At 55.3% G+C, this 14,640-nt stretch overlaps 1 protein-coding gene across 7 annotated transcripts in view; it reads right to left on the bottom strand.

Moving 5' to 3' along the window:
* The window catches only part of RBFOX3 (RNA binding fox-1 homolog 3), a 512,287-nt gene that overhangs the window by 216,772 nt on the left and 280,875 nt on the right, over positions 1-14,640 (bottom strand). The window lies entirely within an intron of this gene.

Genomic DNA, 14,640 nt, shown 5'->3' with positions numbered 1-14,640 from the left:
GCACGATGCAAACAGGAACGCGTCAGGCTGGGAGAAGCGGTAAGAAGGTGGCCCTGCTCACCACCTCATGCCCTGAGCGCCACAGACCCAGAAATTGCAGGTGAGACTCACAGTATCCAAACCGAAGCTGGGGTCAGAGGGGAGAGTGCCAGCGGGTGACGGGGTCAGGCTGGAGGTTGGACAGATTGGGGGATGGCCCCGTTGCCTATCCCCAAGACGGGCCCTGGGTCTCTCTCAAGCCAGCAGAGCCTCCTTGGGGATAAATCAGCAGCGCCAGCCCCATTACCAGGCCCAGTTCCCAAGCCCTGGGCTGCACCCTAGAGGACGTGTAGCGGCCACTGTAGGCTGAGCAGCCCCCGGGGTGTGCACTTGTGGCCCAGCTACGCCCTTGATGGGAAACAAGGCTGTTTTCTCACCAGACCCTGTCAGTGTCACCACGAGGGACTGTGGATTCTCCTTCTTCATCTTAGGCTCCCCTGGGATTGACAGTGTGAATGCCTCTGGCCACCAGGCTACCCTGCTAGATGCTGGGTGGGGGCAATGTCGAGGGGGCACCTGGCTTCTGCCTCTTAGCAGCTCAGTCTGCTGATCTGTGTCGGCTGTGAGCAGGGACTGAGTCTGCTGTAGTCTGAGTGTTTCTGTTCCCTCAAAGGCTGAATGTGATGGTATTTGAAGGTGGGGTCTTCGGGAGGTAATAAAGTCATGAGGGTGGGGCTCTCCCAGTGGGATGAGTGCCCTCATGAGAGCCTCTCTCTCTCTCTCTCTCCCAGGTAAGAATACACCAGATGTGTTGGCACCTGCATCTTGGACTTTCCAGTCTCCACAACTATAACAAGTAGATGTTTGTTGGGCCAGGTGTGGTGGCTCACGCCTGTAATCCCAGCACTTTGAGAAGCCGAAGTGGGAGATCACTTGAGGCCAGGAGTTTGAGTCTAGCCTGGCCAACATGGTGAAACTCCATCTCTACTAAAAATACAAAAGTGAGCTGGGCGTGGTGATGGGCGTCTATGATCCCAGCTACTAGGCAGGCTGAGACAAGAGAATCGCTTGAACCCGGGAGGCGGAGATTGCAGTGAGCTGAGATTACACCACTGCACCCCAGCCTGGGCAACTGAGCAAGACTCTGTCTCAAAAAAAAAAAAAAAAAGAAAAAGTAAATGTTTGTTGTTTAAGCCACCCATATCTTGTTCTGGCAGCCCCAGTCCGCTGAGACAGAGCCTCATGTGGCTTGTGCTCCTCAAAACAGCCGACAGTGGGTTTTGCACAGGTAGGAGGAAGGCAGACCGGGCGGGAAAGGGCATCGCATGATGAGGGGCTCCACTGAAACTTGGACTCTTCCTCCCTCCGCCTCTTCTGAGCCTTCCTCACCCACCCCGTGGCTCTGGTTCCATGGGCACTGCCCCATCCACTACATGCCCTCTACCCCACCCTCCCACTTCTCACACCTGCTCCTTGCTCCCCCTGCCCCACCCACGGGGCCTTCTGGTTGGATTTGACCTCAGGGTCCTCACACATGTCGTCCCCTCTTCCAGGCGTTGGACAACATCTGTTTGTTCAGGCCTCCTCCCCCCACCAGAGAAGCCCGCAACCATTGTATGGGAGGAAGCCCCCGCCCCACCACCTGCCACTTCTGCTCCTGGCCTGTCGCACCATAACACGTGTTGGCTCTGTGTCCCTGCCCAAATCTCATCTCAGAGTGTAATCCCCACATGTGGAGGGAGGGACCTGGTGGAGGGGTGACTGGATCATGGGGGTGGTTTCCCCAATGCTGTTCTTGTGATGGTGCATGAGTTCTCGTGAGATCTGATGGTTGGAATGTGTTTGGCAAGCTTCCCCCGCTTTCCGTCTCCTGCTCCACGTAGGACGTGCATTCCTTCCCCTTCGCCTTCCACCATGATTGTAAGGTTCCTGAGGCCTCCCAGACACCAGGAACTGTGAGTCCATTAAAGCTCTTTCCTTTATAGATCAGGTAGTTCTTTATACACCACAGTCATAAGGCAGAGTCGTCATGTACTTCATTTGTGCACGACGCCCCGAAACGGAAGCTTCCTGAGTACATGTGGAGTGGCTGCGTGCTTCCATGCTGGAGTAGGGCCTGGCATGCCGCAGGTGCTCAGGGAGCGAGGAGTGAATGTGTGAATGCACGGCCACCCCGGATGCTGTCTTCCAACTCCTATTTGCACTCCCTGCCTTCGGCATGTCCTCCTCAGCATGGATTCCCCACGCTGTCCCTAGAGTAGATTTTTAAACCACGAAGGTTGTTTAAAATCCCTTAAAAGACCCTCAAGTCTGGGGGTTAAGTCCAGATTCCTGAGCCTGAGGGTCTAGGCCCTTCACAGCCAGTTTCACCTCCTTCCCAGGGTCCTCTCCCCATGATTGGTGCAAACCTCAGCCTGGCCGTCCCGCCCAGACCAGGGTGAGACCTTCCATATGTCACCAGCGCAATCTGTCACCAAGCTCGAGGTTCCTGTAGACTATTTTCTGCACTCCTCCCAGCAGAGGCTCCCATGGGTACCCCCAACTCCATCTCTTTTTTCTCTCCTACCTCACCCCCAGCCCCGCCCTGCTTCCCGGACAGCCAGCAGTGGCTGTCTCTTTCCCCACTGCCGAGGGTCCTGTCCTGTCGGGGAGGTGGAGCTCCTGCAGGCTCACAGAGGAGGAGGACCCCCACCCTCCTCCCACATTCCCCGGCCTCTGCCTGGGCCTTTTTGTGGAGGGAGCACTGTTCCGTTACTCACTGGCAGCACAGACGAGCCACCCCCAACACTGTCTCAGCATTAAACATCTAATGCAAGTTAGGAGCCCATTTTCTATAATGCCCAGAAACAGTGCTGCTTCCAGGAGCTCACTGCCCTCTAGGCCCATCCACTGAACCCTGGTCAGCAGCTCTTGGGGTCTTCGGACATTTGATGGTCAGTGTTAGGCTTCTACTTGGCCAGGCTGTTGTCCCCTGGGATTCAGTCCAGCACAAACTCAGGTGTTGCTGGGTGGTATTTGGTAACTGGCTAATGTCGAAAATCGATTGATTTCAGTATAGGATATGGCCTTTCATAATGTGGGTGGGTGGGCTTCATCCAGTCAGTCAAAAGGCCTTCACAGCAAAAACTAAGGCTATCTGGGGAAAAACATTCTACCTCAAGACTGCAACACCAGCTGGGTATAGTGGCTCATGCCTGTAATCCCAGCACTTTAAGAGGCTGAGGCGGGTGGATCACCTGAGGTCGGGAGTTCGAGACCAGCCTGCATGGTGAAATCCCATCTCTGCTAAAAATGCAAAAATTAGCTGGGAAAGGTGGTGGGCACCTGTAGTCCCAGCTACTCGGGGGCCTGAGGCAGAAGAATCGCTTGAACTGAGAAGGCATAGGTTGTAGTGAGCCAAGATCGTGCCATTGCACTCCAGCCTGGGCGACAAGAGCGAGACTCATCTCTAAATAAATAAATAACTGCAGCACCAATTCCTGCCTGAGGTTCTAGCCTGTCTGCCCATCCTGTAGAGTTCAGGCTCAGCAGCCACCACAATAATGTGACCTAGTTCCTTAAAATCGGTTCGATCGATCTATCTATCACTTACCTACCTACCTACCTACATACCTACCTACCTACCTACCTAGGTCCTATTGACTCTGTTTCCCTGGAGAACCCTGAGTCAGGGCCTCTGGGGTCTCTCCCAGACTGGGATTCTGGAGCTGACCCTGTCCATCAACAGAAGCAGCCAGCTCTGCCCTCATCGTGGGGACCCTGGTCTGGTCTGGCCCAGTGCTGTCACCCAGACGTAGACCACCACTTCATGGTCTATCCAGCATGCAGTTTGGGCTGGTGGAGTGGGCAGTGGTGCCCCCATGATGGCAGAAATCGGGTGAGGAAGGAGGCAGCCCGAGGCCTCATGTCTGCTTGGGGACAAGGACTGCACTCTCACAAACCTGGAACACGCAGGCCCTCCCAAGCCTGTGTGAGGTCAGGCGTGGCTGTGGTGAGACCGACCCAGGTGCCAGCTTCAGCTCGGGCCTGAAGATCCCTCCCCCCGTCAGAGCTGACACCTCAGGACAGGCGTGTCCTCTCTTCCTTCTCCTCCCCCTTCCTGACTATCGCTTCTCAATTCTGATGATGTATCAATAACTGCAAAGCAAAGCGCCACAGTTAGCAGCGCTGCCGTACTGTAACTAATCGTTTTCTGAATCGATTCTCAGGGTTGTGTGTGCGCAGCGAGGTGGGGCCGCGTCTGCGAAGCCGCTGCAGCCTTCAGGAATTAGGCACACCAGGAGAAGTTTCAGGAGACAAAGAAGAGGGCTGGGAAGAGAAGGGGGCAGGCGGGGGGAGAGACAAGGAAAAGAACAGATTTTCAAAAGAGGGCCAGGGGAGGTTCTCAGAGACAGAGAAGCCGGCGGCAGCAAGCCATGGCCTGACCCGCCTTCCTAGGGTGTAGCAGGGGTGAGGAAGGGGCTGTGGCCTGAGCACGTCTGATGGATGAGGTGCGGTGGGCAGGAGGCAGGTCACCAGCACTGCGAGGGCAGGAGCATAAGTCTGCTGGGCTCTGTCCGGTGCTCTCGCAACGTCCGAGCAAGGACAGTAGGCCAGGCCAATCCAGGGTCCCCAAGATGGGGGCAGGTGGCGGGGCTGGCTGTCAGGTAACAGGTGCCTTCCTGGGATGGGGACACAGGGGAGAGGGCAGATTACTGCACACCCACCCGTTCCAGGCAGCAAGAAAGACTCAGGCCCAGGAAACCCTCCAGCCCCTTTGTGCACATAAAAAGACCTCAGGGGTCTCCAGAGATCAGGCACTTAAGATTTTATTGGCTTAATAAACCGTGCTGCTGCTGCCCACGGGTATTCCTTGGCCTAAGCACATGTGAGCATGGTGGCAGGGAGGGCAGCTCTCTGCAGATGCTGTAGTCTCCTCGAGCGGGAGAGAGCTGGCGGGAGTGGGAGGGAAAGGACAGGCAGCTTAGACAGGGCTGCAGGGCCACACTGGGACCGAGGGAAGCCCTTTTTGCAGTGTAACCCATTAGCCCTTCCAGTGACCCTAAGAGGAAACTAAGGTGTAGAACGCTGGGAGAACCCACTCCAAGGCACACAACAAGCATGCCAGCAGACCTGGGACCCAAACCCAGGGAATCCGGCTCAAAAGCCCAGCTCGGCCACCTCCACACTAAGCTCTCATTCTCACTAAGGTCGATCAGCTGCTGACTCAGTTTCCCCATCTGTAATGTGAACTCTTATAGCTGCCCCCCTTGCTTCTGGCACCTTCCAAGCTCTTGCATATCTCACTGGGGTGAGAATTACCAAAGGGGTAGGCAGACAGGGCTGGGGGAGGAGCCACCTGACTCCAGGGGCTTTCTTAGTGAAGTGTCAGAGATGGGACGGATGTCCCCACAAACACCCAGAGCACAGACCCCCCAGTGAAGCACAGAGAATACCGCGGCCTGGGTCCATGCCTCACTTCCTCACTCACTCATTCATTTAGCCATGCTGCGCTGGGCCTGTTCACCTGTTCCCACCCTGAGGTCTCACCCCAGACCCCCTCCAGGTCCCACAGCCAGCCATCCCAGGCTCTGGTCAGTGTAGGGGAGCAGCTACAGAGCCCCTGCCATCCTGACCAGAGTCCAGGAACACACTCAGGGGAGCGAGGGAGGGAATGGGCTGGGCAGGGCCTCATCTCTTCTTCCTGGAGATAAAGTGAGGCCAGGCCAGGCCTGTGTTCTGCCATGGGCATGCCTTGCTCAGAGCCTCCCTTCCCACATACAGATCCCTGGGGGCTGTGGCTTCACCCCAACCTCTCAGCAAGGTTCCTGAGGCAGCAGCGTCTCTGCCTGGGGCCGGAGGGGCACTTGCTCCCGAGTTTCAGAGCCCCCACAGCCGCCCAAGCCAAGGGGCTCCCTGCCTGCCCTTCCACCTCCAAGAGCTACTGTGTGGCCACCCCACATATCTTCAGCCTCTGAAAACAGGGAGGCTGTTTACCCTTCCTCGTGTGTCCGACTCCTGCCCGCAGCTGCTGGGAGGGCCTGCGTCCTGCAGACCGGGCCTGGGGGCTCAGAGGGCAGCGAGGGGTCACGGCCCCGACGTGGCATTTCAGTCACAGGCTCACGGTCATTCCTGGGGGCCCCCAGACGATGGGGTGTAACAAGAGAGCCGAAACTTTCTGAATGAGTCACACTTTGTTTATTTTACCAGAACGGCTTCATGCTTTGCTCTAAATCTGTCCGAGGTGCAGGCTGTTTTCCCGAGTGACAAAGTAGGAGCTGGGGTGACCGCAGCTCCCTGGGAGCGTGCTGGACCCCCAAACCCACGGAGAAACAGAGGACAGGGGCGTGGCAGCCGGGAAGCTCCAAAAGACACAGCACGCCGGAGCTGGGCTCTCGTGGGCACAGTGAGAAGGATGGGGCTCGGCGTCAGTGACGCTGGGGGGAGACTGAGGTCACACATGGGGTGGGTGGGACAGGCAGGTCCAGGTGCCCTCGGCAGGACCCGGACAAGATCCACCACCCGCAGCCAGGTATGCGCCCGAGACAGGAGGCAGCCAGCAAGACTCTCACGTGGCATTCTCCGAAATAGCCGCACTTTGCAAGCCACGGGGAGCTTCATGAATGAAAGAGTGTGGACAAAGAAAACAGGGCGGGTTTCTAAGTCAGACTCGCTACAGTAAATAAAAGGAATGCATCAGAAACACACCCGAGCTGCTGACACCACGTTCAGTCAAAGAGGCTAGTTGCAAAAAGAGGTCGTGCATGTGCATTTGAAGGAGGCCTAAAACAGTGTGCGCTCCGGTTCATGCTTACGCGTGTGTGTAAATGATTTTTCAAGGGACAGAAATAATAGATGCCAAATCGGCACTCAGAGCAGCCTCTGGGTGTGGGGAAGGGGAATGGGGCTGGGGCTGCTGGGAGGAGGGGACTTGGACTTTATCTGTGAGGCTTCATTCCTTTTTTTTTTTTTTTAAGATTAATGCAAGATAACAAAGTGTTAGTTATTGTTAATTGCAGGTAGAGGGGGATAGACATTTATCTTTTGCCTCAATTATAAAGATGCTCCAAATTTTTTTTGAGATGAGCATGGTTAGATTGATGGCCCCTTGCAGGAGAGAGACCCTGATGACACACGTGCGTGACACAAAGCTAGTGTCAAAGCACAGTGGTGTGTATGATGAATCGCTCCACAGTACCTCATTGGCTGGTGGCCTGATGACCAAGTCAATGGAAGATGTACAAGGTGGCGTGATTCCAGAAGGAGCCACATCCCAAGAGGAAGTCAAAGCCATCTCATCCCTGGTGACGGCCTCGACCCTCCGTGTCTCCAAGAGCTAGGCTCCCCTGCATCCTTCCCTCTGGGGACCCAGGCCCTGGTCTTCTGAGCAGAGTGTTCTCCATACTCCTGAGAAGGAGGCCAGAAAGTGCTAGATGCCGAGGTGGCTTCTCCCTCTTCTCATGCCACCATCTGCAGGCTGACAAGGAAGCCAGAGGGGCCGTGAAAAGAGCCACATCTCCCATCCCCTGACTAATGGGCCCCGCAGGGCGGGGGAAGAGCGGTGTCTCCCAGCCTGCGCCTTCACACTTGCTGGCCGCGGCGGTCTGGTCCTTGCTTTGATCTCACACGGTAACACTTTCAGTGTTACAAGCTCATAAAAGCCGCATGATCAAATTCCAGGTCATTACTCAAGGAAAGGGACCCCTCTGTGGTCGACAGCGACAGTTTCAAACCAATTAAAATAAGCCTGGCGTTCCTGCAGGCTGCCGCCGTGCCGCCACCCTGGGGGTCTCGGAGGGACTCGCTTGCAATGAGCAAGACGTGGGAAATGTTAATGAAGATGCTTAAATGGCGCGCTGAGGGGATTCTAGTAAATAAGGCCACGCGGAAGGGGTTGGGGAGAGCCTCCTGAGCTAACCCTGGAGGAAACTTCAATAAACACGAGATTGGACTGGAAACAATTGACTCCACCGGGGGTGGGTCCATTGGCAGCGCTGGGAGGGGTCTTTGGGGGAGGAAAGCTATTTCATTTCCTATTAGCTCCCCTTTTCAAGTGTCTGTGCCCCCTGCTGCTGGCACTGGAATCTGCCAAGGCCTGACAGCACCCACTGAGCAGGCTGGGAGCGCCAGGGTATAATTTGCCAAGTAAAAATTGGAGAGGGTGGGAGAGGCTGCGCAGAAGAGGAGAAGGGGTGGCTGGTGATGGTGGAGGGCGGAGGGGCCAAGGATGGGGCTCTGCAGTGGCTTCATGACTGTCTGGCAGTTGCACCGAAACTCTGCAGGGTCCTGTTTCGGGAAGATTGAACGTCGCTCATGAAACAAACAGAGACATTTCCAGAGAACACCACCCCAAGCCCAGGCCGGCAAGTAGATGGGGCCAGGCCAGCAGGCTGTGGGCAGTCCTGTCCAGCTCAGTGCAGACTCAGGGCCCCCCTGAGGTGTGGGCAGCCAGCCCCCTGGGGCAGGGGCTGTGGCTACGGCCTCTGCTTCCAATGAGGGACCATTGCCCAGGATGTCGGCAGTTCACAGCTCTGCTCAATGCAACAGAAGGCACACCAAGCGTGAGAAAGGGAAGTGGGCTCTTGAGCAAGACAGCAACGTGAGGAGCCTGGGCACACAGCCTGGGTCCTTCTTCCCAGAGCCCCCGGCCCCAGGCCCCTGCACATCTGTTTTTGTGGGCCTAACCTTCCAGCCGAAATAACAAAACCTCATTCCAGTGAGAGTTTCCAGATTTAGCAAATCAAACTCCTGAATATGCAGTTAAATTAGAAATTTCAGATAAACAACAGATAATGTTTTCACCGTTTTAGGGTAAGTTCATACCGTGCAATATTTGGGAAGTACTTACATTAACAATTTTTTTTTTTTTTTTGAGACGGAGTTTCACTCTTGTTACCCAGGCTGGAGTGCAATGGCGTGATCTCGGCTCACCGCAACCTCCGCCTCCTGGGTTCAGGCAATTCTCCTGCCTCAGCCTCCTGAGTAGCTGGGATTACAGGCATGCACCACCATGCCCAGCTAATCTTTTGCATTTTTAGTAGAGACGGGGTTTCACCATGTTGACCAGGATGGTCTCGATCTCTTGACCTCGTGATCCACCCGCCTCGGCCTCCCAAAGTGCTAGGATTACAGGCGTGAGCCACTGCGCCCGGCACACTAACAATTTTTTATTATTTATCTGATATTCACATTAAACCAGGCACCCCGTATTTTTATTTGGCAACCCTAGCTTCCAGCTGTGTGATTACCCAGGCTAACCACATACAGGTGCACATATGCCGGCACACAAGGCGTGCACACTCACCCACACATGTGCACGTGCACGCACAAACACACACAGGTGCACGCAGACACGTGCACATACACATCCTTCAAAGAAAGGAGCTGACCCTCCATGAACAGCGACCAGGAGCTGGCATTTCCCGTGTGCTCCCTCGTGGAACCCTCCTCCCATTCCCCTCACGGCCACCCCCATCATTCAGACAAAGAGGCGCGCAGGCTCCAATTGCCATTTGTTCAAGGCCACACAGTCAGCACACGGTCCGGCTGAAACTGCAGACCCAGTTCATTCGTATTCCAACGTCTGCACTCTTTCCACCAAGCCAGACCCAATGCATCAAATTTTAGATGTTTCTTTTCAAACAGAATGGCCGTAAGGAAGTTGCTATTGATTCTGCAGTCGGGTCAATGGCCTTGGCTCAGACCCACGTGGACCTCAGAACAAAGATGCAGGTTTGAGCTGGTGAAGCCCCTGAGGTGGGCTCAGTCTCACCAGGGTTCATCAGTGGGGCTCGGGGGGGGGGTACATCTGGCTTCCACACAGAGGCTGGTGTTTGGGTCCAGCCTGGAGGGTGCTGCTGGCAGTCTGGTCCTGAGCAGGCACTGGAAGTGGCACTGATGCCTGTGGCGAGGCATCCTAGCGAAGGGGACACATCTCCCCTGGACATGGGAGAGGGGAAGAACGCAGACCTGAGATTGTCTGCAAAATGGCAAGCAGTCCCTAAACTCTGCCTTCCACTAATTAACTAGTTGCTTTCCAGGTAACTAGTAGGTACTTTAGGCACTTGCTATGTGGTAAGAATCACAATCTTAAAAGAACAAAAAAAAGAGTTGCAATCTTGGATGAGGCCAAGGTGGACCTCGGGGTGCCGCCTTGTCTACGTGGGCTGTCCCTTGGCAGGGAAAGAGATTTGACCTGGCTGACAAGTCTTGTTCTTTATGTGAGCAGGACAATTCTCAAGTCACACGCTAACTTCCCTATCCCGAGTTGTTGGTTTCGTGATGATTTTTACTGGGAATGGGAGTTAAGCTTGCCATCCTGTCATTTCTAGAAATGTCTTTACCTCCTTTAAAACAATTGTCTCTGGATTGGGAAAAACCTCTAGCCCCTTCCTGCTGAGGCCTCATCTCCTAAACTGCCGGGCTGCCGCTGACAAAGTTGCGGAGTAGACAGACCTTACAACTGAGGAGGCGTCAGCTGGAGCCCTTGCCATGGAGGTGGGTGATTCCTATCATGAGTGGAACAGGAGCATTTGGGGCCTGAAGATCTGGATGCTCCAGGTGGTGTTTGCTCAGCCGGCGGCCAGGAAGCCCAGCAAGGAGGGGAGAGGAGAAGGTCTGTGTGCTTCACCCAAACTCCAGCACGGACGACTCTGCTGATCTAAAATCGCGGAAACGAAAACTGCTAGGGGCAGAGGAGCCAGGGAGGTCTGGGAAATACACACAGCAGCAAATTCCCCACTTTATCTTCATAGCCACCGCCCCCACACCATGTGGCCGCCCCTCTCAACAACGCAGTTGAGCAGCGGTCTGAGCCACAGCATAGTGGTGAGGGGTTCGCGATTTGCCTAATGAGAGGTTTCATTGGCAAATTTCGTACTAAGAGTTGGGTGTTGAAATTTGGCTGTGGAAGGAGGGAAGGCGCGGGGGTGTAGGGGAGGGGAAGGAAGCCACCACCGGATTTGGCTCTTCCGGAGGCAGCCCACTGGAAAAGCGGATTTAATTATAGGCAGGTCGTTGTTTTTCAGGTGACCTACTTCCCAGATGGTTTTTCCTGCTTTTCTTTCCTGTCACAAAGTTTTGATACATTGGAGCCGGGAAGGAAGAAAAGTCATGCTGTCACTAAGAAGTAGGGGACCTGGGGGCTCAGTGATCCGCAGCAGAAAGGAGGAGGGGAGGAAGGTAGGAGAGGCAGAGAAGGTGAAGAGGCAGAATGGGGACAGGCAGGAGAGACAGACGGTGCATGGGGCTCCTGCAGGTGCAGAGATGAAGCCCTGTCCTGGGAGGTCCCACTGACGCTGCTGGAGTGGTGATGGCCCAGGGTTCGGCCTGGGTTCTGGCTTAAAGCTGAAGACCCACTGGCCTCCGCTCAGCCTGAGCATCCTGAGAAGCCCCTCCAAGATCAGCCTGGGCTGATGGTCTTGTCTGGGCTGATGGTCTTGTCTGGGCTGCTGGTTTTCTTAGGTGGTGTGCATGAGGCTTGAGGGGCTTGTGTGTCCTGAGACTAAAGACCTTTCCAGAAGGCTGTGGTGGACTTGCTTCCTGACCACTGCTGGTGTGGCTCCTGGAGGGGATGGCTGGAATTCACTCCTGCGTGGAGCCCCTCTTGGTGCTGACCCTAATCCCAAGGCCCCACAGGGACCTCCCAGAACCAGAGGGACATTGCTGGCCACCCAGACCCCTACCCATGCCGGCAGCCTCTGCCAGAGAGGGATCTGGACACCTTGGCCACTCAGCAGGATCCCAGGTGGTCCCGCCTGGGGCGCAGACTGGAGAGTGCACATCCGGTCACTTCCTGCATTCAGGCAGGAGACCTCATTAACGGCCTTTGGTTCTGTGAGAATTGGTGCTACTTTAAACGCTTTCCGGCAGGGAGCTCCCCATACCTGCCCTCCCGTGGCAGACCCTGCCCATATCTAACCAGCTTCAGTGCCAGAATGAGTCCTTCCTCCCACCTCTCCAAAGTCCTTTGCCGTGAACCACGAGTCTGTCCCCACATTCTGTCTGGAGAGTGGCTGCTCACCACCCTCTGGGTGTTGCCGACAGAGCCTTCGACTGAAACCACGCACCTCACTGTGGGAGCCCCGCCCACCTGCTCTTGGTGCGTGTCTGTCCTCCCCCCTTAAACCTTGGAGCAGAACTGCTGCTGTTTGCAGCAAAAACAACTTCGAGGGACTGTTCCAGTCTCAGACTTGGAGTCCAGCTCTCCCCATCACTAACGGGTAGGAGGAAAACAGATTCTTCAGCCTCCTGAGAAGCCACTTTCTCTGCACATTCAGAGTCCAGCACATTCTGCCAAAAGCCCCCATCACGGCAACACCGGATCCGAAATGTAACTGGTGGCACTGCCAGGAGCCATTCACAGAAGCATGACAGTCTTGAGGGAGTGGACCTAGGGGCCCCCGTGCCACTGCCAATATCCACGTGCCACGAGGCAGCTCAGCGATTGGACTGGTGGCCTTTATGCTGAAGATTGAGATGGGCCCACAGGTTAGAGGAGAACTTCAGTGGGCTCAAAGGACATCCAGGGGCCCAGGGACCACTGTCTTCCAGGGGCACATTTCCCATCTACAATGTACAGTGACACTGGGGTCTCTACCTCGTGTCTTCCCCGTGTCTTCACCAACGCCTCAATGTCAGGGAAAGAGAGTGAACAGAAAATAAGGACCTCTTGCACTGGCAGCGGGACCTAGAGAGGCCACGGCAGCCAGGTCCCCTGAGCCAAACATTCAACTGGGGCCAGATTCGGCCCCAACACGCCCACTCCTAATCTGAGCTGTGCTTTGAAAACAGTAAAAAATGCAGGGTGGGGGGCAGGGAGAAGGGGGGCACCCCAGGAAAGAAAGGAGAGAGAGAGCAAGAGCAAGAAGCTGCTCTGAAGAAGCCCTTCAGAGCATGACACAGAACCACAGACGTCTAATTTTCCCATGGAGTGCACGTGAGAACGTTCCCATTCAAACTGTGGCGATGTGGGAGCTCCACCGTCCCAGTGTCCTAGCAGATGAGAGAGGGGATGTCCGGGGCAGAGGGAAGGAAGCAGTGAGTCCTCCTCAGCAGGCACAGAGGACCCCATAGGGTGCACAGCACAGGATGCCAAAGAGCAGGAATTATGAACTGGGCTTTCAGGAATCTGGATTCCTGTTTTTTCTTGAGATGGAGTCTTGCTCTGTCTCCCAGGCTGGAGTGGAGCGGCACGATCTTGGCTCACTGCAACCTCCGCCTCCTGGGTTCAAGCAATTCTTCAGCCTCAGCCTCCCAAGTAGCTGGGACTACAGGCACGCACCACTGAATCCGTGTAATTTTTGTATTTTTAGCAGAGACAAGATTTCACCATGTTGGCCAGGCTGGTCTCAAACTCCTGACCTCAGGTGATCTGCCTGTCTCGGCCTCCCAAAGTGTTGGGATTACAGGCGTGAGCCACCATCCCAGCCAGGAATCTGGATTCTAATGCAGGAACGGAAGCTGATCTTTGAACTATTCTTTATGTTACTGGCACACCAATTATAAAATAAATATAAAAAGTGACACAGAAAAACACCGGGGCCGGGAAAGAAGAGATGGGTGTGATGGGGAGAGGCAAGAGGACTCCCAGGTGAGGGTCATTTTTGAGCTGTGCTTTGAAAACAGTAAAAAATGCAGGGGGACAGGGAGAAGGGGGGCACCCCAGGAAACAAGAGAGAGTAAGAGCAAGAAGCTGCTCTGTGGAGCAACCTGGTGTGCAGTGGAGGCTGGGGCTGCGGGCTCGGAGCCGGGATGCTGAAGGGCTGGGGGAGAGTTCCAAGTCATTAAGTCAGATGGCACAGGTGGGGCACCCAGGCAAGCTGGCAAGCACAGAGCTTGGCACCAGCACGCCCTGAGTAGAAGTTAGCTCCCTTCCTCTCCCTTCTCCATGTCAAGAGTAACAGATTGGGGTGGTACACTGCAGAGCTGAGGGCCTGGCTGGAGAAGCTCACTTTCCCCGGGAAAATGAAACATGTGTCAGAAGGCATCCGAAGGCAATGGTGAGCTTAGCATGACCCCGAAGGATGTGGGTACAGAGGAGATGCAGCCAGGACCCCAGCCACTGAGACAGGGATGCCTAGGCAGGGGCTGAGGACGGACCAAGCAGCTTCTAGGGGTCTGGGAAGCCCCCTCTGGGCCTGTGTGTTCATAGACACATGCTGCAGAGGGAGGATACCAGGCTTTTGGTTCTCGAGGGGGGTCTGTGATATCCAGTGAGCTCACTGGCAGCCACCTAGTTCCCCAAGTCCCTTGCGTAGAAGCTGCCTTCCCAGCTGTCTACACAGCCGACTGTCTACACAGCTCAATTGCAAAGCACCCAGATAGGCGTATTGGACTATTGGCACTGCGTGTGGCCAGCTGGCCCTGAGCTCACTTGTCACAAGCATTAATTTGGAAGTAAGAAGTACATGGAGGCATTGTGCTGGGGGACATGAGGGCTAGGACTTAGGCAGGCCTGGTTTAGACAGATTTCTCAAAGCCTTCCTTAGGAAGGGCTCCTGCAAAGCATTCAGCGTTTCTGAGCCTCATTGTCTCAGGTGTCAAAAGAGGATCCTTGTTATTCTGATCCCGTCGTCGCTGGGGTTGGAAATGATGCCGGTGAGAGACACACAGCGCCAGCACACAATGGGAGCGGATCTGCGATTGTTTCCCATGATACCAAGAAAAGCATGGAGCTAGGGG

Source organism: Sapajus apella, unplaced genomic scaffold, assembly GCF_009761245.1.
Source record: "Sapajus apella isolate SASKATOON/1434 unplaced genomic scaffold, GSC_monkey_1.0 scaffold48, whole genome shotgun sequence".
Lineage (NCBI taxonomy): Eukaryota > Metazoa > Chordata > Mammalia > Primates > Cebidae > Sapajus > Sapajus apella.
This window is presented reverse-complemented; position numbering and strand designations above follow the sequence as displayed.